This window comes from Pseudorca crassidens, chromosome 21 (assembly GCF_039906515.1).
Source record: "Pseudorca crassidens isolate mPseCra1 chromosome 21, mPseCra1.hap1, whole genome shotgun sequence".
In the NCBI taxonomy this organism is placed as follows: Eukaryota; Metazoa; Chordata; class Mammalia; order Artiodactyla; family Delphinidae; genus Pseudorca; species Pseudorca crassidens.
This window is the reverse complement of record NC_090316.1, coordinates 27,031,183-27,057,209: the sequence shown is the minus strand read 5'-3', so window position 1 is coordinate 27,057,209 and position 26,027 is coordinate 27,031,183. Positions and strand designations below refer to the sequence as shown.

At 46.8% G+C, this 26,027-nt stretch overlaps 1 protein-coding gene and 1 long non-coding RNA gene across 3 annotated transcripts in view; one reads left to right on the top strand and one right to left on the bottom strand.

Moving 5' to 3' along the window:
- DLGAP2 (DLG associated protein 2) overlaps positions 1–26,027 on the bottom strand; it is a 715,150-nt gene that overhangs the window by 282,626 nt on the left and 406,497 nt on the right. The window lies entirely within an intron of this gene.
- Positions 18,789–21,497, top strand: LOC137216068 (uncharacterized). Its single transcript, XR_010939580.1, has 3 exons — positions 18,789–19,100; positions 20,489–20,633; positions 21,064–21,497. It is a non-coding gene; the product is annotated as an uncharacterized lncRNA (long non-coding RNA).

Below are 26,027 nucleotides of genomic sequence, written 5' to 3'. Positions count from 1 at the left end.
TTGGAGTAAGAAAAACCAATCACCACTTGTGCCTTTTATTGCTCTATTTTCTTCTTCTTTTAAAAGAAAAAGTGGATTAATAATCTCGGCTTTAATCAGCTGTCATCGTAGTCGTTTTCCTTAGATATTCTACTTTTGCTGTAAGCTTTTTATTGTTTGTTTTTGGTGCACGTATATTGTCATTATTTTAAATAGCTCATTTACTGCTTTCTTCGTAAGTGAAAGCCTAGGACCCTCAGATTTCTCGCCATTCAGTCACGTCCAGAGACCTCCCTACTTAAGGATCCTGGCTTCTGTGGTTCTCAACAGCTGCCTCACCCGCTACACGCAGTGTCCACACGCTCCTGCCACGGTGGTTTCCGGCTCAAGCCTAGCAACGCTGTGTGATCTGCAGCTCACCAGCCCCCTGTTCCTTTAGGCAGAGCCCAGCTGCTAAATCAGAAGTCCTCAGATATATTTTAGTTCCCTGCAAGGACACACTGACCGGCTACTGATGTAACCTTTCTTTTGGCTTCACTTGCAACTTCATGAATATTAAAATGGCCTCTGCACTGGAAAACGCAGTTAAAAACTCTCTACCCCCGATTCCACCCACTGACCTTTGTGAACTGGGAATAAGTCTCCTGGATACTCTGAGTGGTCTTCCAGGGGTCCTCTCTCCTCACAGAGGGAAAAAATCACCACTTTTCTTTAAAAGTGCATTAGCCGCTCCATTTACTGGGGAGATAAATACGTCTTAAAAGCCCATCTCGCTCAACTTCACCTGTGATTCTGGTCCAGGAGAGAGGACGCTGGGATGTGGGGATGGAAGGGGTCCCCCAGGATGGCCAGTGCAGTTGGTGAAGGAAGCAGATGTAAGACTGAATTAGCTTATGTAAGAAACAGTCCCAAACCCCGGAGATGAGAGAAGGGAGAAGAGAGGCCTGGCAGGGAGGCACCGTCAGACCACCCGACCTTCCTGTTCCCAAGACTCTGCCTTCTCTCTTGGGGCTTCTTGCTGGCTCTCGAGCCCCTGTGGGGTTGAGTCCCCACTGCGTGCCGGGGGAGAGGGCGGCTGGGCTCGTGCACAGACAGAACTACTGATTCTCCATTAAGAAAACGTTGGGTCTTCCAAAGGAAAAAACAAATCACTAAAGCTTCCGGATGGCACTAGGGATGAAACACCATATATCAGCTCCAGGACAATCGGCCTCATACACTTGCTTTCCTCCTTCTTACCCCATTGCCTGTTCTCTCTTCCAGGAAAGTTCTCTCCCCGCGGGAGGAGGGGTCCAAGGACAGCCAAGCACCCATTTGGTTACATTCTGCAGACGGAGCCACAAGAGAAATGGGCTGGGAGGAAGTGGCAAGTTCAACTGTGTATTCCCCCCACCGCACAGCCCGGAAGTGCTGCTCCCGAGGAAGATGCAACCGTGCGTGAGAGACAAACAAATGCACATCGGATTCTGCCCACTAGAGCAGTGGGGCTGTTCCGGGGGTCACCTTCTGTCTCCCCAGATCTGAGGGCCCGTCTCGGCCACGGTGCAGTCCCAGAGCAGAGGGGTCCCACGCCTGGTCAGCACCCCATAAATACGTCACCTTTCTGGGAACCCGGGGTCAGTGCCCGGGAAGGTGCGGTTAGGGATGCCAGGCAGAGTCAGACTCTTATTTCTTACAAAAATACTGCACCTGATCTCCAGCTCTTTGATTTCTTAAACCGAGATGTGTTTAGCATCGCTGACACTGCCAGGCCGAACGAGATAGATGTCCTCCCACCCGTACACTCAGGTTGATGTGGCTGAAATACGGCTCTGTGTTTTCCAGACATTGAGCAGTTAACACCGTGTCTCACGTCCGATCAATGTGGAGCTGCGTCTCAGCAAACGTCAGGGGAGAGCAGGAAGCTCTCAGGGGCGAACGTCTAGTCCAGGCCCCTTTCACCCCTTCTGCTTGAAGTCCAGGGGCAGTGCATACATGTTTCGGTGGTACTGGCTTTGAAAGTTGCTATGGACTGAATTGTGCCCCACCTGCCCCCAAATTCATATATGGAAGCTGAACCCTCGGGGTGACTATATGTGGATTAAGGTTATTAAGGTTAAGTGGGGTCACAAGGGTGGGGTTCTAATCCTATAGGACCAGTGCCCTTTTAAGAAGGGGCACGAGACAGCTCCCCCTCTGTAGGTGAGGACACAACCCCAAAACCATGTCTGCACACCTGGGAGGGTCCTCACCAGGAACTGAACCTGCTGGCACCTTGGACCCCAGCCTCCAGACTGTGGGAAACAAACGGCTGCTGGGACAGGGCCCCCGTCTGCGGCCTCTTGTACGGCAGCCCCAGCTGATTAGGACAAAAGTCATTCGAATTGTTTGAAATTTTTACTCACACAAGAAAGTGGCTTCAGACCAATTCTTGACCTACTTCAGCAGCGCAGCCTAGCGGGAATTGTGGATGATAATAATTATGATATCATTTTGGTTTTATGCAGCACTTTTCTTCTGAGCAGTTCACAGCACTTTAGAAAAATAATTTAAAAATACGAGGTAGGGACGAGCATTATTAGTCATAATTTGCAATCAACCTCGGAAGACAGGCTTTTAAAGTGAATAATTTGAACTAATCAGTTAGTTATTGAGCCAAAGAATTAGTAAAATCTAATTCTTTTTTAACAATTTATTTAATTAAAAAAATTTTGATACAGTTTTAAAGGTTACTTTCCATTTACAGTTATTACAGAATATTGTCTACATTCCCTGTGTTGTATGATACATCCTTGGGCCTGTCTTACATCCAGTAGTTTGTGCCTTTCATTCCTCCACCCCTCTATTGCCCCTCTCCCCACTGGTAACCACTCGTTTGTTCTCTACATCTGTGAGTCTGCTTCTTTTTTGTTATATTCACTAGCTTGTTGTATTTTTTAGATTCCACATGAGTGATCTCATACAGGATTGGTCCTTCTCTATCTGACTTACTTCACTGAGCATAAGGCCCCCAAATCCATCCATGCTGCTGCAGATGGCAACATTCCATTCTTCTTCATGGCTGAGTAGTATTCCATTGTATGCATATACAACCTCTTCTTTCTCCATTCATCTGCAAAATGTAATTCTTAAAACAGCGTTTTTGTTACCATGGAATACTTTCTTCATGTGCTTTTCTGTTAAACGTGTGCAACTTTGAATTTGTAAGATTATGGCAGGGAAACATTAAACATCATTATTTACAGTAATTTATTTTACAATATTTACAGTATTTACAGTATTTACAGTATTTATTTTACAGTAAAACGCTAGATGAAATCCACGTGTGAAAAAGTCTGTGAATCCATTTCCAGATTTCATACTTGTTTGTGCGTTTCTCAGGTGCATGGTGGGAAAGCCCCACTGATCAAAGGCTGGGCTGATGGCCCTCAGGCCCTGGTGCTACCCGGAACGTGGTCTCCACGGGGTCTCGGGGAGCACGGTTTGCCCCACAGCAGCCCGTTCAAGGCGCAGGGCTGTGCCGTCCCAGACAGCGCACTGGCCGCTCTGAGTGCTTGAAGCGCGACCGGTCCAAACTGACTTGATTCTGCTGTTCCTTTTAAATGTGGCAACTAGGAAATGTAAACCTCACAGGGCACACTCCTCTCTTTATGCGCAGCTCTGGTCTAGACAGACGTTCCCAGGACTCCCACCAACCTCCTCTCTCCTGGGACCCTTCAGGCTTTTAGGCCCGGACACAGCTCGACCACCAGCTCCGGGAAAGGGGCCCCTCCTCCTGTTCAGGTTTCTGGAAGGTTTGCTTATGCCCGCGGTCTCTGGTTGAGCCACCCCCCGCCTTTTGTGAGCTAGCCACAGTTAGGATCACATTGCCTCTCAAGATAATCTTTGCAAATGAAAGGTTTTATTTAAGAAATTCCTATAGAGAAACCCTGCAGTCCCTTTAGTAATTCAGCGACTCCTCACTGACAGGAGAGGACCGTTGCCCCGGCACGTGGCGCGTCTATTGCAACTGTGAGAGTGACTCGCAGCCGGGTTTTCTCTAAGGATGTTCTCTCGGGTTTCTTCCTCGTGCTCACGTCAATGACACGCCGGAAGACGTTATGCCCGTTACTGGTCTTTGGGGCCACAGGTCAGCCTACGCTGAGTTTCCTCCTCTGTGTTCCCATAAAGCCTTATTCACACCTCACTTAGAGAGTTTACCACAATCTGAATTATGGCCTCCTGGGTGTCTCCACTGCTGGTTTCTGACGGTGTCTGGCACACAGCATTGCTCAACCCCTGCAGGACGGATGGGTGGGTGGATGGATGGGTAAATGGGTGGGTGGGTGGATGGATGAATGCATGGGGACATGAATGAGCTTGGTGTATGGATTTAGAGAATTTAGATTCCATTACTTCTACCAGATCATTTATAAAGATGTTGAAATAAAATTATGCCCAAGGACTTTCATTATCAATTATTTTCTATTTGTCCCTGGTTATCTGTTTGGTACCAAATCTGTCCCCAGTGAAATGTGCAATTTAAAGTTTCCGACTGAAGCTCCAGTTCTTGGAGGACACAGTGGGCCACTTCTCAGATATCCTCATCCTAAACACAAGAGGAGACGTGTGCTTTTCTGACATGTGTTTATATACACGAACATTAAAGTTTATTTACAGAGATAAATACGTATCTTTCTCTAGATACGTATGCGTTCCTCATTATTTGAACTTCTCAGCCCTTATAACTGCATGGACTCTTTCATAGTGGATTGCCAGCGAGCATCTTTCTTCTCAACTTCGTGGAAACCGTGCAGCAAAGAGAGGAGAGGGACAAGATTTGCAGAGCACGTGCCCTGTGTCAGCACAATAAGAGGTTTCACACACTTCCCCTCATTTCATCCTCACCCCAACCATCCAGGTCACGTCGTCTCATTACACAGAGAACTAAACCCTGGCATCGGGTGAAAGGGCCCCCAGTGCCCTAGAGGCAGCAGGAAGTCCAGGCTCTGAACCGAGCCTCCGGGAGCCCTGCCCCGCTGCGTACCCTGTGAGCTATACTGTCCAGAGTGGAGTGCAGGGACCGCCCCTCCTTGCCCTTTGCACCCACCACACTGTCCCACTGGAGCAGCGTAAGGTTCACTGAAACCACTGCACCAGATCCTTGGAATGAGTCCAAGGGTTTTAGACTCTTTAAGTGCTTACTTTTTTTTTTTTTTTTTTGCGGTACTTGGGCCTCTCGCTGCTGTGGCCTCTCCCGTTGCGGAGCACAGGCTCCGGACGTGCAGGCTCAGCGGCCATGGCTCACGGGCCCAGCCGCTCCGCGGCACGTGGGATCTTCCTGGACCGGGGCATGAACCCGCGTCCCCTGCATCGGCAGGTGGACTCTCGACCACTGCGCCACCAGGGAAGCCCTAAGTGCTTACTTTTTAAAGCGGAGAGTGAAAAGGCTGTGTTCTTTGTTCACAGGACTTGTCAAAATTCAAAATTCAGTAAGACTTCACATAGATTATGAAACCAGCTTTTATGCTGCTCCAGGCACATGTTTATTCATGTAGAATCTCAAAAAGAATTTAATAAAAGGCGTGCTCTGCCAGAGAGGCCGCAACGCACATTAGCCCACGTTCTGTTGCTCTCCTTCCTAAAGACGTACGTATACACGGAGGGCCGAGCAGCCCCGAATGATAACACCTGCCTTTGATCTTGACAATCGTTAAGAACATTTTTTGGAAGTTAGGAAGCCAATGCAACCAGAATTCCATGTGAGATTAAAGGCACCCTGCACATCTCTTTCAAGCACACACTGGAATTTATTTATAAAGTTATAATTGAGACTTCCCTGGTGGTCCAGTGGTAAAGAATCCGCCTTGCAATGCAGGGGAGGCGGGTTCAATCCCTGGTCGGGGAACTAAGATCCCACATGCTGTGGGGCAACTGAGCCCTTGCGCCACAACTACTGAGCTCGCGTGCCGCAAACTACAGAGCCCACGCGTCCTGGAGCCTGTGCGCCACAACTAGAGAAGGGAAAACCCGCACGCCACAGCTAGAGAGAAGCCCGGGCACCACAAAGAAGATCCTGCCTGCCTCAACAAAGATGCCCCGTGCCGCAGCTAAGATCCGTCGCAGCCAGAAATAAATTTAAAAAAAAAAGTTATACTTGAGGTTCTGGGAAAGAACTGAAGGTAGCCCAGGACCACAGGATAAGACATATTCAAGGAAGTGTCAGATTTCATGCAGGTTCATCCTTAAGCTCCCAGCTACGGAGGGTCCCAGCCCACCCAGCGGCAGGTGGAAGGCACAGCCCAGAGGCCACGTGGGCTCCAGGCCACAGAGAATCCCTGGAAAACCAGTGCCCAAGGGAAAGGGTGAAAACCACTGGGATGACAGGGGACACAGAGAGGGCTGTGGACAGATGTGTTCAGGATTCCATCAGCTCGCCAGTGACCTTCAGAGGCGTGTCCCTGTCCACCAGCAACACTGCAGTGGGGTTTCTCCTCCAGACACAGGCGTGCTGTGATGTGTGCTAATTACAGACCCTGAAATGATTCAAATCCCCAGGCACGTGTTGGGGAAGGTGCGCAAAGGATGAATTTTGCTTTAAGCAACGCGGTACCTCTCTCTCCCTCTCCGCACGGATGTTCCAGGGCAGCTCCTCCGCCGAATCACCTGCTGCCAGATCGATGCCTGGGCCAGTGGGAGGTGGGGAGCTGCCAGGAGGGCTCTCCTTGACATTGTCAACGAATCGTGCCTTTACAAAGACAGTCCACTCCTTAAGGACGTATATATATATATATATATATACACACACACACACACACACACACACACACACAGATATGTACATGTACATGTGTACGTGTGTTTTGTGTGTGTATTCTACATATGTAGGTGCATTCTGTATATCTACCTCTTGGTACTAACACATGCACATACACGTGTGCACAAACGCCACTTTTTAAACACCTTTAAAGGTAAGATGGGCAAAGCACGCCATCCGTGGTCTGCACTACACTCCTCAAGGGCGGGCAGAGCGTCATTCTGGGTGTAAACCAGAATACGCCCAGTAATAAACTCTTATCTCATGTATTAATCAATTAAATGCAACATCTTCTTCCAGCATTTACAGTAACGGGGAAGAAAGTAGGTATTCTACAGCTCACCAGTACAAAATATGGCAAGACTTTTCGCACTGAAATCTCTTCTGGAAAATCGATTGGTACAAATAAGGCGCCTCAGAGAGGCAGACCTTTGAAGACGTCCACATAGCCTGGAGTTGGACGTGCCCCTGGAGGTGGGTCCCTGAGCTGAGCCCCTGGGGGGTGTTCCAAGTGTTGGGAGAGGGGCAGACGGTGGCGCAGGCCCCAGGGATCTGCACCCATTACCCCTGTGCACGCAGTGCTGGCGAGACGCCCAGCAGAGGTTTCACCCCAGCATCTCTCCTCCCACCGGGGCCAAACCCCTGAGACCAGCGACGGACAGAGCGATGTAGGCCACCTCCTGCCTGAAGTGGCCTTCGCTTCCCTCCCATCCGGAGGCCCGAGGAAGCTGCCCACGAAGCCCTGCGAGGCCGCGGGGGCCGGGAGACCCTCCCTGTGCCTGGGCTGGGGCTGTCTGCTCGTGGGTAACTGGGAGCCTGGCTGACCAGGCCCTGCTCCCTCCCCCCAGACTCCCAAGGTCACCTCGGTGCCGACATCAACACACACGCGGAGCTGCTTCGGTGGGGCGGCTTTTTGTTTTAAACATTCGGTGATGAATATAAGTGGCTGGTTGACTCTCTTAATTTAAAAAATGCAACTCAACATTGATCCGGTGGCTTCTCTGTTCCAGGACTCATTCTTGGCCTGGGACACTGAACGGACAACACAGTCCTTGCTGTAGGGACGCACAGAACACCGGGGAGACCGTGCCTTCCTCACCAACCACCCTGAAGGTTATGATGGATGTGTGAGAATTTCTTTAACACACGGTCTCAGTGACTCCTGAGAAAAATGGGAGAAGGGTTCCCACAAAGCAGACACGTGACGACATCACTAGTCTCTGTCACACAACATGGAGATCCATGATATCCTATTCTGATGGAAAAGTGATATTTTCTGCCATAAGAAGACAACATTCACTAAGCCGAGATCAGAAAACCCAGCTCTTGCGAAAGAGCTTTAAACCACACCAGCTACCCTGGAAGGCAGGAGGTGAGAGCCTTGAGCTGGGAGATGAGTGACGGCTCACCGTTGTTCTGTTTGGATGCAGGAAGCAACGATGAATGAGCAAATTACACCCCCCCCCCCCCAAGCAGGGCAGCACTGGGATTAGCAGAGCTGCCCTCCCGGGTGGGATCCGAAGCCCTAAGAAAAGGGCACGACCTTTCCTTCCAATATGGTGCCACATGCCCTCAATCGTGGTATTTGTTTTGCATCAAAATCAACCTGATGTAGGTCCTCCGAGTACCTGCTTCTGAAGAAAATAAACTATTAAAATAGGCTGATTAACAGTAGCACCAGATAGAAACACTAGCAACATCTAATAAAAAGAATGTTGCTAAGAACTGGAGAAAGAGACTCTGAGATTCAAATCTTCCCTGTTCCACAGTGTTCCTGATTGTTTGTAATAACGGGGGCGGGGGCAGGGACACGTCCTGGTCTCTGGCTCCCGAGAGACTCTAGAGGCAACAGGCAGGAGGAAATGTTTCCGTTCAAATTGGAGATGAGCGGCTGAGGCTCTGACAAGTAAATTTCAGCCCAGAATGAAATGGAGAAATACACAGATTATTTCAGGAAAAATTCCAGACCCAAAGGAAGATAATGAGAAAATTTCCTGTGCCATTAAGCCCACGGAAATAAACTGCATGAGTGCAGAAGACAGGGGAGCATGGGAGGAAAACGGAGGGCGGATGTGTCCTGAGACAGCGCTGCCCCTGTTACACACGGGGTGGGGGTGTGTGGTCCTTCCCTGTACCAGGAGGAGGGGCAGAGGGGGTGTGCATGTGTAACAGAGAGAAAGACAGAGAGAGAGAGACCAAGAGAGGCAGAGATGGAGAAAGATGTGGAGACACAGACACAGAGCCAAAGAAAGAGGGAGGGAGAGAGGTGGATTGAAAATGGGGATTCTGCCCACATGGGCCCCCTTCCCTCCCGCGATGTGGATAAAGCCGACTCCTCAGTTCAGCCCCGGCTCCAGCCTGTCTGGCACAAAATCACATACTGAGCACCCACGTCCACCAATTGCTGGAAAAGGGCACGATAAACAAGCACGGTCCCTGCCTGGAGGGGAAGACGGAAAAGCAAGGATCACACCGTGCGGGACAAACGCTCTCATACGCGATACCAACGCTCTCATACGCGATACCCTAGGCGGGATGGGACATTGTTAATCGGGGGGGGGGGGGTGGGGGTGGGTGACAAGTGACCTGGAAACACGGGTGAGTAGGAGGGAAACAAAGGAGGCTGGGGGAGGCTTTGCAAGAAAAGGGATGACACAAAGAGAGTGAAAAACAGAAGCTTGGGACAGAAGCATGTACTTGACAAACTCCAAATAGTTCACTCCTTTGGAGCCAAAGCTGGGCTCGTATTTCTGTGGCATCTCTCAGTCTATTAAGTGTCCAAACAACGGCCGCCCATATAGTGGATAACAGGTTACTTGTCATCTTTTCTGGTCGTCTACTTTCCAAAGTATTGTGGGGGATACTGAAAATAAAATTATACCACATACGTACAAAAGCTGTCAACATAAACACAGAAAAGGACAGAGACTAAATAGAAAAAGGACAGAGCTATCACCTCCCTCAAGAACTCAAAGCGACGAGGCACGCTGCCTGCTGCCCAAGCAAAATTGGGGGAGTGCACAGCTTCTGGCGAAGGGGAGCCCCTCCCCCACCGGGTGAGACCCCTCCCTGGGTGGTTTATAGCTTGTTGACGTGTCCGCAGGATGTCAGGGGGCTTGCTACTGTCACCTGTTCCCGCTGTCCTTCCTGGTTACCTTTGTCAGAGGGGATGACGGTTCTTTCTGTGCTGATGGCTGGAAAACACTGTGAATTGTACACTAAAAAATGGTTCAACGGCAAATTTTATGTTTTGTACATTTTACCACGATAAAAAAGGAATGCCATTTCTTTGAAACCTCACCTCGCGCAATTTTGCCTGTGTGGACGACCCCAAGCCATCCAGCCTGAGCATCTCGGAGGGCTGGATGAGTCTTCACACAGTGCTATAATGTTCAAACCATGTATATCCTTGAATGTAAAATTTATACATATCTGCTCAAGCACAGAAAAGAACGTAGGAAAAGGCATCCTACCCGAGAGGTGTCTGGCTTCCTGTCTCTGAGCCTGTGTCTCTTTTCCTCCCACACAAGTGCCTGTTTCCAAATGCCAACAGCAGGGCGCCTCTTCTCTCATAATAACTAAACTTTAACCAACTATAAATGGTGTGGAGCCTCGAATAGGAGTTGAAAACTTTTAAAGGAGACGAAGATACGGGAAGCAGTTTTGTGGGATGGAGGGAGCAGAGATTTACTAGCCAGACGTTTCTAAGTTTCCATCCCGTTGTCACTAGTGACTAAATGCATAAACTGAGGCAGGATATTAAGTGCTTCTGAGTCTCACTTTCCACGTCTACGAAATGGGGATAATAATATTTAATTAGTGGGTGTGTTTTTAAGTGAGTTTTAAAGAAGACAAAAAGAGGAAAAAGAACAAGGGCAAAAAATAGAAAATGGTAACAAATATGGTAATATGAATCCAACTATATCAGTAATCACTTTGAATGCCAATGGTCTAAATGCACTGATTAAAAGACAGAGATTGTCAGAGTGAATCAAAAAAAAAATGTTGTCTACCAGAAACCTACTTTAAATATAAAGACACATGTAGATTAAAAGCAAATGGATGGAGACAAATATACCACGTTATCACTAATCTGAGCGAAGCAGGAGTAGCCCTGTTCACTTCAGGCAGAGCGGACTTCAAATCAAGGAAACACATCAGGCATAAAGACGGTCATCGCGTAGTCCTCCAAGAAGATGTGACAATTCTCAACACGTACGCACCTAACCACAGAGCTCTGCCAAACTATGCGAGGCAAAATGGATACAATGGCAGAGGAAAAAGACGCATCCACTATCATAGCTGGAGACGTCAACACCTCAATCAGTAATGGACAGAGAGAGCAGACAGAGAATCGACAGCAGACACGGCAGGGCAGAGATGCGCTCAACACCACCACCAGCCAATGGGGTCTCACTGACATCTGTAGACGACCCCCCTATCAGAGCAGAACACACCTTCTTCTCAAGGCCATATGGGGCACTGACCACAACAGACCACGTTCTGGGCCGTGAGACGTGTCTTAAAGGATGAAATGATAACTAAGTGAAACTGGATGCGTGCTCAGAGCACACAGGGGCTCAGTGGACACCCTCCTCCCTACTTCCTCCAGGTTTCTTATCTCCAGGTCTGCATTTCACTCAACTTGGGCTAATTAATCCACTCCAGGAAGACGTGTGACTCCTCAAGTTCCATAACAAGCTCTGCGTCTCCCATGCATCCCCAACACCTGTATCCCTGGCAGGACTCAAGCCCTATCACTAACTATGTCGCTGAAATATTATGATCTGGACCCTAGAAGCTGGCGAGTGGATGCTTGGCTTGTGGAGCTGTTTCCAACTGGCTACTCCCAACCCAGCCCATTCTGGCTCAATTCCTTGTATGACATCACACCCTCTCTCTCCCCAGATCCACCTTGAGTATCATATATGGTCAAGAAATATTGAGTAAAACCACATAAGACGGTCTTACGCAACTCAGGAGAGAGTCTTTCACACTACATTTGCTACTTAATCTGAGGAGGTTCTCCCCGTTACCCTTTAGGCGGCGTGCAGCAGGGGTACGCCTGCAAGACGCCAGCGTGTCCTGCATTCATCAGCACGTCCACACCATGTGGGGTTGCTTGATCTTGTGAAACGTTAGCTCGGGGGGTACTTTTGTCCAGATGCTGCCTGACAGAGATGGGGAAGTCTATCTTGAAGGCAGCGGGAGAAACTCTGCAAAGCCCAGTCTAGGCAAGCCCCACAGAAGCAAGTACCCCAGGAGCGCACCAGGAACTGGGTGACATGACACAGTTGATGCTGGGTGCACCCTGGCTTAGTCCACAGAATAAACTCTGACAGCTCCACAAAAAATTATATTCAAGACACCCAGTGTGCAGAAGGGCTTACAGGATCCAGAGGGTAACCTTGCCAACAGAACCACTAAGAGCCAATGGCAGAATTAAAATGGCAACTCTGAGTCCCAAAGCAAAACTCATCATTTGTTAAGTGTGACTTCTACATGTCATAATACACTGATTTTTACTTCCTCCAATTCATTTAAAAAAAAGTAGATGCTTCCATTTATTAGCAATTCTATAACAAACTGACCGCTCTGCTTACCTGATCCAGGCTCTAAATGCTTCCCAACAAACTCAGGTCCTCACAGTAGTTCCTAAGTCATAAACACACTTAAACCCAGAAATGAGTTTCCTTCAGGCTGGGAGTGGTCCAGCATCTCGTTTCAGGCTCCCCCACCCAGCAAGTGCATTTGCATTTCTTGTATCAGACAGAAGCCAGAGCAGCTCTGAATATCATAGTCAAGGAGAGAAAAGATCCAAAGGGATTTTGTTCTCAGATTTTCTTACATTCAGCAACTCCGATACCTAGATGGCTGCAATTTTCTAAGTCCCGAGCTTCAGGCTGGAAATCTTACATGATTTTCTGCAAAGGAAGCCAACCAGCAACCAGATTCACTTGCGAGCTAAGGCACAGTGAACACCTTTGCGGTATTTTCCTCTTCCTAAATTAACAGTCACAGGCACACACACACCTGTGCACACACTGAACCCAGACACAGCCCAAACACACCCAGGGATGGGAGATGCCTGCACATTACACACCTGGCTCTTTTCTTTCTACAAGTAGCTTACTGAGGTTGGTAACAGTCTAGCATAACTTGCTGTGGGTTAATTTATAGATAAGCCCCCAATCTAGAGTGTTTACCATTCTCATTACCCAGGAGACTGGCTTTCTTCTCGAATACATTTGTGCAAATCAAGGCACTTTCCCCACGTTGTCTAAAGCGCTCTAATTCCACCGCGAAGATGGGGTGAATTCACAGACACGTGGGGAGGGGTCCAGTACAGTGCACGGAGGACACACTCTGAAGATCGATATGCATTAAAATTCCAGTCTCTCCTGTTCACGCCCCTGGAACACGGCGAGATTCTCCTGGGACTGAAGGAGCTGCACGTGGCCCGTCGTGACCAGGATAAGAGGCTGAAACACACGAGGACTTCATCCCCGGAAAGGCACAAGGGGGTGTGGCTGTGGAAGCCACAGAGCCGATGCTCATTCGAGGCCCTGCATTGTTCTAATCACCGCTCCAGGTTCTGAATATACGCTGTTTTCTTCACTCTCTACACCGAGAAAACTAAAGCTAAGAGCCCAGCTCTCAGCTGGCAGAGAACCGATGTGGCTCCTGTTGGCCCCGGAGACCCTTCCTGAAACCTCTTTTCATGTTGATTTCTGCATATTGTATTTGTTGATCTAAAAGAAAAATGTAAGTGGACAAGCCCAAAATGGAACTATTTAAGGCATATTTATGGTGCCTCACATGTCACAAACATTTCCCTGTTTACAAGCTATTTTTCTTGGCTTAAAAAAGCCATATTTTTTATATGAATCAGCGGAATTCTTTCCTCAAAAAGATGTATCTCATTGTCTGCGTAGCTGGACGGTAGCCTGTTATTATCCTACAATACCACGACCCCAATTATTTATGCAACGCTGAAGCACATCTTATATCATCTCTTGGGCAACCTCTATTTATAAGCATCTTTTCAAAATATCTTCTAAAGCTAATCTAAATGCACAACATTACGTTCACTTGTTAGTGTCTTTTTTGAAATGTGACTGAGCTTACCGAGAAAAATGAATCACAAGGCATTTTTTAAAAAAGAAATGCATCAACCGTTTTTCCGACAATGAATACTGGGACCAACCATTCATATGGTAGATGTGAAGATGTTTTAACTAAAAATAGTTTTTTCATCTGCTTATATTCTTATTCCACCACGGAAACTGTGAAGAAGGTGATCAATGAAATCTGTGACGCAAATGTAAGTTCTCATCATCAAATTTTATGTGGAAACTGCCTTATCTAGTGGAGTTTGTACTCTACGTAACTCTGCTCAATTTCGGCAGAACACCAAAAGCAAAGTAAATAAGGCAACTTTCAGATCACTGAGCCCTGGGAATTTGGTGCAGAGAGAGGGGAAGGCAAGAAGAGATGAGTAGAAGCCTGGAAGGTCAAGAACACAGCGGGGTAGGGAACAAGGTTTTGGGGCGAACAGAAGAGCAATTAAAGAAATCGAGAGAAACGGGCCGACCCTGAAGGGGGCAAGCTGGCAGGTCTCCCTTCGTATCCGGACCATCATTTTTTCCTGGAGCGCATCCTTATTTCTTTGACTTGATGTTGGAAACGGTACCGAGATGGGTAAGCCTGCATTCTCTTGCATCTTCTTCTCATGCGGGGCCTCAATGATGTGATAGGATCATTTTAATGGGTCTCTTTGAAGCAATTTAGAAAACCTCTACTGAAAAATACAAGCCCCTGGAGAACTGCTTATGTGGCCACTAGCATTTGTTCTAGAAATCAGGGCACTTAGCTACTCGAATGAAAAAGTCCTGTAGTTCAGAATGCGTGTAGTATGACTTCCCTGCTGGTCTAGGGACTGGGCGATAGTAATTTTTAAACAAGTTTTCCCACTGATAAGCCACAAACTGGGACTTTGCTGGCAGTCCAGTGGTTAAGACTTCTCCTCCCAATGCAGGGGTACCGGTTCGATCCCTGGTCATAAAGCTAAGATTCCACATGCCTTGCGGCCAAAAAAACAAAACATAAAACAGAAGCACTATTGTAACAGATTCAACAAAGACTTTAGAAATGGTCCACATCAGGGGCTTCCCGGGTGGCGCAGCGGTTGAGAGTCCGCCTGCCGACGCAGGGGACACGGGTTCGTGCCCCGGTCCGGGAAGATCCCACATGCCGCGGAGCGGCTGAGCCCGTGAGCCATGACCGCTGAGCCTGCACGTCCGTAGCAAGGTCCACATCAAAATAATCTTTAAAAAAAAATAACCCACAAACGTATTTTAGAAAATTTGGGATATATGAAAAAGAAGGAAGGAGAAAACACAAGCAGCTAGAGTTCCATGTTGACATTTTTGATGACTTTTTACATCATTATCCTTCATCTACGGATTATTTAGTGATGCCACTTTGAAAACGTACACTCTGGCACTTCCCATATTTTTATAAATGTTCTAAGGCATCACCTTGGAAGGATATATATGATTTCACTGCATAGATGCTACGTGGCGTGACAGCCACCCCCTTCCTATCCCACTTCAGTGGTTTCCAATTGTTTGCTTTTACTAAGATTGCAATACACATGCTAATATTAAAGCATTTTCTGAGGGTTTCCTTATTTCCAGAGATAGAGTCCCAGAATTAGAAGTCCACAGTGTGTGAACCTTTTCAAGATGCCTGTTAGGTGGCAAAGAGAATTCTTACTAAAAGGAAATTGAATATTCCATAAAAGTCTTCCCAGTATCATCACTGTCATTTTCTGGAGTTTAAAAACAATGACAAACAGAAACCTAGAAATTATAACAAAGCAGAACCAAGCATCAGGGCTGAAATAAACTGTCTTTTGCAGCCACTGAAGTAATTCATCTTTTCAGTGGAGCAAAGGGAGGTATATGCATATTTTATTTATTTATTTTTTTAACATCTTTATTGGAGTATAATTGCTTTACAATGGTGTGTTAGTTTCTGCTTTATAACAAAGTGAATCAGCTATACTATATTTGATTTTAAAATAACTTGCACGCAATAAATTAAAACAAATATGTTATTCCCAAAGGCTGTTGCTTCTTCCTTAACAAAAGGAACAGGCTGGGACACTGGAGGGCAACACAAGGGTCACAAGCATGGGCCAGCAGGTTTGGAACAGGGTCACGCTCTCACGCTCCAAGCTCCCTGCGTCAACTAATTCACAGTGATGAGCTTCATCACAGACGCTCCTGCTGTCGAGCTGAAGTTCCTCCCAGAGCGGATCAAAGACAAGGTGAGGGGCACCGACTCGCCCTTGCGTCTGCGCTACCCTTTCCCTCAGCCAGACTCCTGGGGAAGCGGCCGCAGGAGGGGCTCCGCCTTAGCCAGTCAGATCGATGGACCCCGGGGGCTGGATCTCAGGATGAACACCTGGCGCTGTTCTCTGACCACGTGCTAATTTAAAGCTCCCGGTGAAAACAATGCCGGGCCCAGCACTGGTCAAGCCTAGAACGTGCTTCTGTTCTGGAGGCTGGCTCGGCCCTGCAGTGACCTTGGTCCCACGGGCGGCCTGGGGTCGGATGCGTGACAGCCTGCACCCGGGGGGAGGGGGAGGGGAGGCGCAGGAACTGGGAACAGGTACCGGGGCCTTGAGCCCCGAAGCCATTTGGGGTGTCTAAAGGGCAGGGAAACCTCAAGGTCATGATGACAGGAAAAGCTAACCTGCAAGCTTCCTTGGCCCCCAGTTTGGGCACAGAGACCCTTGACTCAAAACACAAACCTAAGCCTTGGCAGGCATGCGCCTTCTGAGGTTGCTACGTCAGCACTGCGTAGCCATTTATAGGATACAGACTAATTAAAAAACCCATGATATTTATGTGTTTTTTTTTTTTGCGGTACGCGGGCCTCTCACCGTTGTGGCCTCTCCCGCTGCGGAGCACAGGCTCCGGATGCGCAGGCTCAGCGGCCATGGCTCACGGGCCCAGCCGCTCCGCGGCATGTGGGATCCTCCCGGACCGGGGCACGAACCCGTGTCCCCTGCATCGGCAGGCGGACTCTCAACCACTGCGCCACCAGGGAAGCCCTATGCATATTTTTTAAATTAAATTATTACTACTTGGCGGGCATTATGATAAAAACTTGACACACATAATCTCATTTAAATCTGACAACATTCTCTGAGCTGGAAACTGTTATGATCCTAATTTTACAGAGAAAACTTGCAAGGTCATTTCTTGGCCAAGGGCGCAGAGCTGTCGCTGAGATTCCCAGCCCACGCCCAGAGGCTCCAAACCCAAGTTCCCCTTACAGCTTCTGCTTTTAGCAGTGGACTTGTTCCCCAGAAGACGGCACACAAAACTTCTGACTGTTGTGTCAGAGGTGGGCGATGTCCTCACGGGCCCCAGTTAAGAAACTCTGCATGACAGGTGACATCTGCAAACACGAGGGGGCACAGAGCTAGATGTGAGCTCCCTTCCAGCCTCGTGGCCCACTCACCCTGACCCCTCCGCCCTCCACACCCACGACTCACAGCTTAGCCCACGTGGCCCCACCCCATCCCCAGCAAGCAAAAAATACCTATCACGTGTCACTGCTCCCATGAACCTTCTTTTCATCTTTTTCCATAATCCTGCCTCTTTTTTCTAACCCCACGCCATTACCTGTTCTTAATTCCTCCCATTAAATCCCTTTCTGTCTAAATACCTAGAGAGGGGCCTGTCTTTCTGACACAAGGAAAATCAATGCCTGTCTGTGAACTAAATGGATATAAACAAATACATACTGTGACTCAGGCTGGCCTCTTTGTTTTCCTCAGTTAAATATTCATCTCAAGGCAAGAGATGGAAGGGATGGGGTGTAGACAGATTGTAAGTGGAGTACACGGCTGCTTGAAATCCTTAGCTACTGGCCTGAGATCTGATCAATAAACCTGGCCCCTGAAGAGGAAGCCCCAGGGACAGCTAAACCACCCGCTAGAAACAGCTGAATGAGAGGTAACCTCCGAAGCCAAGTATCCCAGGAAAGTCAGAGAGAAGACAGGTCACAGGGAGAGAACTCAAGGACCACCAGACCCCTAAGTGAGTGGCCTTCAAAGATACGCAATTCTGGGCTCTCAACGAGAAGTTTCTTCATGTTGCTTCTTCACCCTGGGGCAGTGGACAGACTCCACGTGGCCCCAGGGACCCTCACTTCGGGGTGTTCACGCCTCCCCTCGCTTGAGGGCAGGACTTGTGCCTTGGACCTCACCAACAGAGGGTGGCCAAGGCGAGGGACGCCACCCTTGGGGGTGAGTCCCACCAGGATGGAAGACTCCATCCTGGGTTCCCTGGCTTCATCGTGGCTTTGAAGCTGCCGTGAATCCTACAGCCTCAGGGGTGAATCCCACCAGCAAGCTCGGTAAGCCTAGGAGAAGGCACTGCTGGGACCCCCTGACAGGTGAGAAGTCAGCCCTAGACACACCTTGACCGAAGTCTTGCCAGAGACCCAGCTAAGCCAGGACCCCTGACGCACAGAAACTGTGACACAATAAACGTGGATTATTTTCGGCTGCCAAGTTTATGGTAACTGTTATGTGGCAATAAAAAAACTCATATGCCTAGAATTCCAATTTCCCTCCAAAGCACACTCTTTGTATGTTGATTAGGACTCTTATTTCTGTCTTGAAACATAGGTTTGGACATGTCTAACTTTCCTACTTGTTGATAAATTCAGTTAGGACAGGCATCATGTGTACATGTCTACACAGGGGCCAAAGCTCAAAGCAGGCCCATCCGCAGGAGGTTTGTACAATTTTATTGAACTGGAGTTGAGTTGGAGAACATTCTGGAGAGTAAAATCAGTGAGTTGACACACTCTGATATCAAAATAATCAAGACTTTAAAGTTGTTTTTACGAAGGACTTTTGAGACTGGGAAATTCTAGTTTAAAATTACCACAGTATGACTGTCAAACCACACAAGTGACACCTCTCACCTGCAATTTCACACGAGTATCAGTCAGAAAAATACCGTTTTTTGTTTTTCTCAGCTTTATTGAGATATAATTGACCTTTAACGTTGTGTAAGTTTAAGATGTGTAAGAGGACCATTTGATATACATATATACTGTGAGGTGATTACTACAGTAAGCTTGGGTAGCACCTCCATCCCCTCATATAATTAGCACTACTTTGTGTGTGTGCGTGTGTGCGCGTGTGTGTGTGTGCGCGTGCATCTCACGTTTTCTTTATTCATTCTTCCACCGATGGACACGGAGATTGTCTCCACATCTTGGCTCTTGTGAATACTGCTGCAATGAACATGGGGATGTAAGTATCTCTTTGAGATGTGATTTAATTTTCCTTGGATAAATACCCAGGAGTGGAATTTCTGGATCACATGGTAGTACTACTTTTAATTTTTTTGAGGAATCTCCATGCTGTTTTCCATAGTAGCTGCACATTCCCACAAACAGTGAACAAGGGTTCCCTTTTCTCCACATCCTTCCCTGATGGTTAGTGATGTTGAGCATCTTTGCATGTACCCAATGGCCACCTATATGTTTTCTTTGAAAAAAATTGTCTATTCAGCTCCTATGCCCATTTTTATTCAGATTTTTTTTGCTATCGAGTTGTATGAGTTCCTTATAATTTGGATATTAACCTCTTATTGGCTACATGGCTTGCAAATATTTTCTCTCATTCAGTAGGCTGCCTTTTCATTTTGTTCATGGTTTCATCTGCTGTGCAGAAGCTTTTTAGTTTGATGTAGTCCCACTTGTCTATTGTTGCTTTCGTTGCTTGTTTTGTTCTTATTTTGCAAATTTATGCAGTTAAAATCTATTCCCTGGGGTGAATAAGGTTCATTTCCTCCCAATTACTGTTATTTTTCTACATATTCTTTCTCCCAGTCTGAAGTGGAAGAAACCACTTCTGTATAACAGTCACGGGTTTATCAACGTGAAGGACACTTCTGCATAAATATCTTCTAATGTCTTCTTCTCTGAGAAGACTGAACAGGGCTCATGTTTTAATCAAATGAACAGTGAAGCACCTGTATGGCTTTAAGCTTCTCATTGTCAAAGGGATCTTCATCACGCAGTTCATTTATCAAAGGTTATAACCAAATATGCATAAAATATAAAGATAGGATGGTATCACCGCTGATTAGGTAGAGGGTACAGATACAGCGTTTCTAACCTGAATACAATCAGATACACAGGGATCTCTTTAATACACCCGCGGCTTGACTAGAGAAATATATCTTTTTTATAATAAATTTACATTTTATTGTACAGCATACCTGAAATAATCGTTCGTTTAAAAATATTAAAATAAGTTTTTTTAAAGAACTATATCATTTTTATTAAAACCTGAACTTTAATCCATCAAGTTATTGACAGCACCAGTGAGCAAGTAAATTTTTTTTTTTTTTTTTTTTTTTTTTTGTGGTAGGTGGGCCTCTCACTGCTGTGGCTCTCCCGTTGCGGAGCACAGGCTCCGGACGTGCAGGCTCAGCGGCCATGGCTCACGGGCCCAGCCGCTCCGCGGCATGTGGGATCTTCCCAGACCGGGGCACGAACCCGCGTCCCCTGCATCGGCAGTCGGACTCTCAACCACTGTGCCACCAGGGAAGCCCAGTAAATTTTTTTTTAAGTTAGCATAAGGATTTAATTGTACTGGAATTCATTTATTCTTCCCGGCATTTATTCCCTCAGCCAACAATAAGAAAAATAATCGAGTGTTGACCACATTCAAGATTAAGCAAACGACACGGAGAGTGGAGTCTCACCTTAGGCTCCCTGGAGCCAAGGGCCACACCTCATCAGCATCAGATGTTGGAACTGGAAGAGATCTCACAAGGTACAGAGGTTTTCCTTTTCCTTTTCCGTGTAAATAAACCGAGGACCCCGGGGACTCGTGGCTTGCCTGGGGTTAGCCGGGTCTTCGGCGGCAGAGAGAGGACACAGCCTTTCTCCCTCCACACGTGCGCTGCCTGAGCGGGGCTCCTGTATCTGATCTAACGTGGTGTTTGTCGGAGTCAACGGAAAACGGAAAGACCGTGTCTCCTGAACGCTGGAATTGGAAGAGACCGTTAAAAACTTATTGCTGACTCAGGCCAATTAAGCACAGTCACTGGTTTGTCCCGAAAGCAGTCTGACGATTCCTGTCTGTACAACCTCCCTCCCGACACCCAGTTCAGAACCGTGTTAGATTAACTGAGGTTCAAGAGACGTTTTCCATCACAAGTCTTCCTGTTCACGGACACGTCTATTTAACTTTCCTTGCACAGTATTTGTCCCAGCAGACTGGGGAGACGGAGGACACTGCACGTGAATTCGAGGAGCATCAAGGTTGGGGGCAAACAGGCTGTAGCTGCTGATGTAATGTGACCTGGTGAGTGAGCCTGGCCGGACCCCATCCCTGAGCTCTGCCACAGCTGCGCCCCGCCTGGAGGTCCCCACCCCGCCTACCTGCCTGGCTCACACTTGGACACCTTTCTCCACCAAGTTCAAGACTCACCCCTATTATGATCATTTTTTATAATCCACTTTCCTCCTGGCAAAATGGGCCACTCCCATTTGGACACTATACGTCTATCACAGCATATACTTCTTATTTTATATACCTCTTGATATATGTACGTCTCCCTGCATCTCCCTGCTCTGATTCTTTCTGCACGCCTCGTGCTTGCTACGGAGCCTGTTAAAAACAGGTTGCCTAGGTATCTGTGAATTAATAACAATAGTAAATAACAGAGCTTCTGAATATTTGGTGGAATATCTGCACTTGCGCAGACATGCCCTTGGCTTCAGGATGGGAAGGAAGCATATGTGACAGATCACTCCTGTGTTCCGAATCTTCATGAATAAGGTAACCACACTTTGAATTAACAATTGTATTTCTAGGATTTCTAGAATTTACCCTCAGGAAATAATCATGAATGAACATACCGATAAAGCTATGAATATATTCATGAAGGTATAATTTATATTAGTAAAAAGATTAGAAACAGCTTAAACTTCCACTAAAAGGGGATTAATCCAATAAATCACAGTGGACCAATACAATGCAATAATATGTAACCACTAAAAGTGATACTTAAAAGCATATCTAATGCTGCGGAATAGCATCACAGCAAGTGAAAATGCAGATCCTAAGGAACGACGCGTGGTCTAGAGTCAATAAACAAATATATCTATTCCGTGTTTAGGACGTCCTCAGAAACCCCGGTACGAAGTGAAAGGCCATAAGATGAACACTTATTCATTTTCATGAGAGAATTATAACGTCTCCTTTCTCCTTCCAAGACACACAAATAATTTTCACTGATAGAAAATACATCAATTAAGCAATGTAATCTAGTTTATGTTTGTCATCAACAGTACAGTTAAAGTAAACCAACAAAACTGGGCCATAAAATTAAGTACTAGTGGTTTGTTTTACTCCAGAACAGACTTGCTAAGAGGGAGGGGGGAGTGAGGGAGGGCTCCTAACTCAAGACCAGCGCTTACACTGCACCTAGCGTTCCAGCAAGGAACACACTTTCAGGGCAAAATACGGGATAAGCCATGTCAATAACACACAGCACAGCAAGGTGAAGGGTCACAGGACAGGAGCGGGGGACTCAGCACCCCTCCTCCCAGGACGCCCCCCGAAGCAACATGGGCTCAGACACGGCCTGGAAGGATGGATGACTTCTGTTTTCATTTTCCTTCCTTCTATTTTGTGTGGTTCTCCTTTGCAATAAGGACAACATACAATGATTAGAAAAATAAAAAACAGCACTTACATACGGAAAACCTAAATTAATGAACACTTCGGAAAGGGTAACACTGATTTTTTGACGAAAAGCATACTTTATTTTAGTCCTAATTATTACTGTCTCCCCAAATCATTATTTTACAATGGAATTGATTTTATATGTGTTTTCCTCTTTTTGGACTGGGGACAAAGTTCCAGAGGCCCTAGCATGGTGCCTATTGACTTCGAGCCTTTCCTTATAAACTCATAAGCAGAGGTTTTGCATCACCTTTGTGTCGCTGTGTCTACGTAAAGATCTGAGAAGGGAACGTAACTGAGGTCACAGGAGGATGAAGCACAGAAGCGACACATGGAATTCAACTTCTGATGAGACAGGGAAGCCACCGCCATCTTGCTTCCGCACTGCGGTCCACCGCGCTTCAGGAAACGTGACTTATGGAACCTTCCCTCGGCACGCAGGACACAAATCTGTCACCGTGTTTTGCCTTTTTTATTCCAAATTCTCTGCCAGAAGCTAGACAGCATGTTCGGTTCTATTGCTCCATAAGCAAGTGTTAGCGCTCTGCCTTTCTGAGACTGCGTTTACCTAAAGGCAACCCAGGGATGGGGACCATACGACCTTCACGGACGTTTTTCCCCATCCTTAATATTATGATCAAATTATATGTATACAGCAACGGAGATGCTTCTGTGTCATTCAGGAAGACGCCAGACCCCGGTGCTGTAGTCAGACGGCTCTAAATCCAGACCCAGGCTCTCACGGATCATATGTGACTGGGCTGGGAACCTCACCGCTCTATTTCTGATGGTGACTAAGGAATAAACAGAGAGAAGCAAGTCTGATAGATGTAAGTTGCTGAACACGAGGCAGCCTGTAGGGAGCGCGTAGTCATGGCTGCTACAGTTAGTACTGCTGTTTTGGGAAGGATCCGTGAAGAGTATTTAATAAAAGTTCCCTAATGAAGAAATTAAAGAAACATGGAGCATTGTTAAGTCAATAAATTAAGAGCAAAGGGAATTTCTTTTCTCCTCCTGTTATTAGCCTGAGCATCAGGTATGTGATTCTTAGGTCTAATTGAGCTGGACCACTACTAAAGCAACAAAAACAACAAAACTTTAAAAACTACCTCAGAAAATGAATCCAAAGACACTCATTTTATGTTTTATGTTTCTATACATGTGACCTGTCCTTATGTTCACATTTGTGTGTGTGTGTGTGTGTTCATTCCAGCACACTGACATTTGGAGAGAGAACAGTTACTATTTTGAATAATCTTATCTCTTAGACACATTGAAGTATAATTTAAAAATGCATTTTCCACGTAAAAAGTCTCACAAATGCAAATTAAGACGTGATAAACATAGTGCTATTAGGCTGAGACATCACAGCTTTATAAATGATTTTATCACAAAGCTATTATTTAAATTGACAAGACTTTCATATATGAAAAATGGTTACTGAATGAGTCAGGTTTTGAACTGATTTCAAAATCAGAAGGAATATTAATACGTATATAGCCAGTTGCCCACAGTCCGAGCAATTCTCAGCTATATACAAAGGTACTAAACTCCGGAAAATTCATTTAAAGTTCCCCATTTGGAATTATACATCAATGTCATTCTAGCTTCACTCTTTGAACAGAATCCCATTTACCTCACTGGGAATTCTACAACGAGTTTATCTTAATTTAACATGCAGTATATATCCCAGTTCATTAAAAACAGGCTTCTGAGTTAAAGCATTCATACTGGCTTGAGAATTTGGATTAAATTCAAATTCAAACCAATGTTTTTATGCAGTAAACTCCAAGGATCTGTAGAAAGCTAGGAAGCCTTCTGGAAAAGATGGAGCCACCTCTGCACATCACAGAGCTGCAGCAGGACACATCAACCAACACAATGACACGTTCCTGCCCCACTGTGCACACGTACATCCAGGAACCAAGGGGCCTTACCGCCTGATCATCCCTCTGGAGTGTAAACTCAGTGAAGTGATACCAGCTGTGATTCAGCTTACAAGGTCAGACGGGCAAGAGGACCACGGGTCAGCATCCTGGAGCTCGCTCTTTGTTAGAAGCTCTGGGGGATGGAGGTGCCTATGTTCCCCAAGTGAGCACTCGGCAGCTGGGTGTCTCCTGCCCTGCTCAAGGCAGGAGCTCCCCAGGCCATCCCATGCCCAGCGACTCAGTACCCAGGGTGGCGGGTAAGTATCTGTGGTCCAGGTGAAGGCCTGTCTCCAACGTGACCCAACCACATCCATCCAAACAAAACTCGCTCACAGCAGCTATTTGGACATATTACTTACTCTCTCGTCACGAGGGTTGGCCCTGAGGAGGAATTCAGGAGCGAGCATGACCAAGGTCAGTTCCCAGGGGTCAAGTGGGTTTCGTCAGAGATCCAAGGTGGAGATGGACACACACAGCATTGAAATATGAACAGACCGGGAATCTTCCCTTCCAGGCTCCCCACACTCACAGCTCTTCTCACCTTTTCAAGGTCATAAACCTCTATGAGAAACTGATGAAAATTCTGTGTTCTTTTGCCCCGAAGCATATATAGACACTCTCAAAAGTTCCGCACACAGTTTAGGGTATTCACAGACCTACGGCTCATGGGCCCCCTTGAAGAGCTATACAAAAAATCTGCAGCTTGATACGGAAAGCTGCCCGCGATCGGAGTCCTACAGCCCCTTCAAACCCAACACCATGGTTCCTAAGTCTTTGTCCTATTTTAGGGTCCAGCTCACCATTTGTTTCAGATGCTGTTCCCATGTCCAGCGTCGGACAACTGATTATTCCTCTCACAGTTGAAATTATTTGCTGTTTCTCTGGCACGATCATAACAGAAAGTTACAAATGTTACGGCATTTATATGACGTATGTGCCTTTCTTTCCACTAGATGACATCTGTCCCCTGGCTTGACGCCCTCACATATCATAGACCATCTCCATATACTGACTCCCATGAGTGGCTCTAACCCCAAACCCAAAACGAGTGTTGATTGTAGAGATATCAATTCAAACTCGATTTATCTCATGTTTCACCTAAAAATGATGATATTCTAATTACTTCTTAAATCTGATTATGTAACTTTCTTATTTTTGCTTCACAATACCTAAGTAATATTTCAGAATTTGAGAAAACGGAGAATATTGAAATCACTCTAATTTCATTATTCAAAACCAATAACAATGGGTTCCCTGGTGGCGCAGTGGTTGAGAGTCTGCCTGCCAATGCAGGCAACACAGGTTCGGGCCCTGGTCTGGGAAGATCCCACATGCCGCGGAGCAACTAGGCCCGTGAGCCACAACTACTGAGCCTGCGCGTCTGGAGCCTGTGCTCCGCAACGAGAGGCTGTGATAGTGAGAGGCCCGCGCACCGCGATGAAGAGTGGCCCCCGCTTGCTGCAACTGGAGAAAGCCTTCGCACAGAAACAAAGACCCAACACGGCCAAAAATAAAATAAATAAAGAATTATTTTAAAAAAAAACAA